We start from the raw sequence: 2,273 nt of genomic DNA, 5'->3' as shown, positions 1-2,273 counted from the left end.
TCAATATTATGTAAAATACATTTTATTTTGTTCATTGGGCACTTTTTGAATTTTTACCTCTTAGCTGTAGAGCATAAAAATGTTTCCTATTTTATTAAAGTATGCAGATCTCTTTGGAATTAGATTCTTTAAACAATATGACATTTTAATGAGTATGACATATGAGCCCTTACAAGCCTGAATTTCAACAGATCAAGTTAAATTAAATAACAGAGACAGGTACCGTATGGTAAGCTACCTAGGAGAAATTACAGTATACTGCTATTCATATTGTAATGATTTTTTTTTTATGCTCACTGTTACAAGAAAAGAAGACAGAATAAGGAATCATTATGAACAAAGAAAAAAGCATGGTAGAGGACATTTTTAGATTCAACTAAATCTACCTCCTTTTGTGTTCTTTTAAGCATTTGTGAAAGGCTAATATGGCTAGAATATGGTAAAATCATAGTGAATATAAGAATCTTCTCGGTCTTTATACCTCCAGTATTTCTTCTCATTACTGCCAGAATTATTTTATAAGATAGAAATCTACTTTAAAAATGCAGAAGACCTTAGTCTTGTTTTTAAGTAACCTTTCCTACCTCAATTGGTATGAATCTCTTCCTCAGCCCTTCTTATACCAGAATATGGACTCAAAACACTCCACACCCCCCTCATTTTCTGAAAAGGTCATGACTCAAGTCTTTGATTTTGCAGATTCTTCTTCTTAAGATGGCCTTTCCCATCTGCATTAGTTTCCAATTGCTGCTTTAACAAACTACCACCGTAAATTTAATGGCTGAAAACAACACAAATTATTGTCTTAAAATTGCAGAGAAGGCTGAAATGGTTTGGTGGGGCTGTGAAACACTGGCACCTTCTGAGACTGTTACCTTGGACTTGTCTTTTCTTCTTTCATTCCCTTTTCCAAAGGTATAACCTTCCCTTTACCCCAAACCCTGGCCATGAACTTCTTGCTTGAGGACACTGAAAACTAACTGATTTGAAAATGGAAAACCAAGAACCAATTCTCAATATACCAAACAGGCTTTTATTTCAAAGGAGTTCATTTCAGAGGGAAAATGGGTCAAGCTTGAAAAGGCAATGTACATGGATCCTACTGGTAAATGTAGAACTTGGGAACTGTAAAAAGTACAACCAGAAAAAGGGCAGTTGAATGATGGTATGGCAGTTATCTCACCCCTGAAAAGAACTTGTGATGAGTGCCTCATTCTGGGGAAACAGTTCTGACTGCCCATAGGAGGCTAATGCCTAGAATTACCCCCCAGTTGTCTTGGATGATCATGAAAACCCAGAATCAGCTACTCTTCTGGAGTTTGAGGATGAAACTGGCTATGAAGCTGATATTTTTCAATATTCTCCAGCTCTCTGTATGGATCCATGTATGTCAAATTGTACACGCACTTCATCACAGTGACTTAATGGAGATGATGCTGAAAATGTAAGACTCAAAGCAAATCCAGAGATGAAGAATTTGTGTAAGTGATGTCTTTGAAATGATCTGCTTAAGAGACTTGACACTCTGGTAGCTGAAGAACTTCTGACAGTGGATGCCAGAGTCAATCCCTATGTTCTGGTGCTGACACATGCAAACACAAAGCCATTTAAGGTATCCTTTTTGACATTTTAAGGCCAAGGAACAGTGGCCATGTTTTTGTAAACAAAATCACCAGGCCACCTTCATTAAGAATTTTCATTCAGCTTAAGTTTAATATATATTTGAAATTATTTTTTTCACAAAATTAAAGCAGTGAAGAATGAAAAAAAAATCCACAAGTGGAGTGGTATCTGAAACAATGACAGAACATAAATATTAATTAGATCCTGGGAAAAAGCCAAAAAAAGGTGAGGTCATGTTCAAGGACAAAGATTATTTGTCAAGTCTGATTCAGTGCTAAGCTAGCATTGAGAACAGAACAGTTATGGGAAATATTTTCGATGCTAGTAGACAAGGAGGTATATAGGCTCTCAAGTGAAAGGTAAGTTAATGTGAATGAGAGGCACCTGTGTCATTCTAGGATTATTGCCTAAAATAAAGTTGATGAAGAATGGGAACAGGGCCCTATCATCAGCTTGGGTATAGGAAGGATACGCAGAAACTCATTTATTAAGACAGAGAGGTATTTTGCAGCTTGAGAGAATGGAAGAAGTCACAAGCATCTTCGGAAGGTATATAATAGTAAACACATATTCCAAGCCTTCTCTTATGCATGGAAGCTGGCAACAATCTCAGGAAACATTAACCTATAATAGGAAGCCTTGAAGACAAT

At 36.3% G+C, this 2,273-nt stretch overlaps 1 pseudogene; it reads left to right on the top strand.

Moving 5' to 3' along the window:
- Positions 1 to 984: 984 nt before the first annotated feature.
- On the top strand, positions 985 to 1,633 carry LOC131508534 (ADP-sugar pyrophosphatase-like; annotated as a pseudogene).
- Positions 1,634 to 2,273: the final 640 nt, after the last annotated feature.

This window comes from Neofelis nebulosa, chromosome 4, assembly GCF_028018385.1.
Source record: "Neofelis nebulosa isolate mNeoNeb1 chromosome 4, mNeoNeb1.pri, whole genome shotgun sequence".
In the NCBI taxonomy this organism is placed as follows: Eukaryota; Metazoa; Chordata; class Mammalia; order Carnivora; family Felidae; genus Neofelis; species Neofelis nebulosa.
Note: the sequence above shows the minus strand (reverse complement) of the source record. Positions and strands in the feature narration are given on the sequence as shown.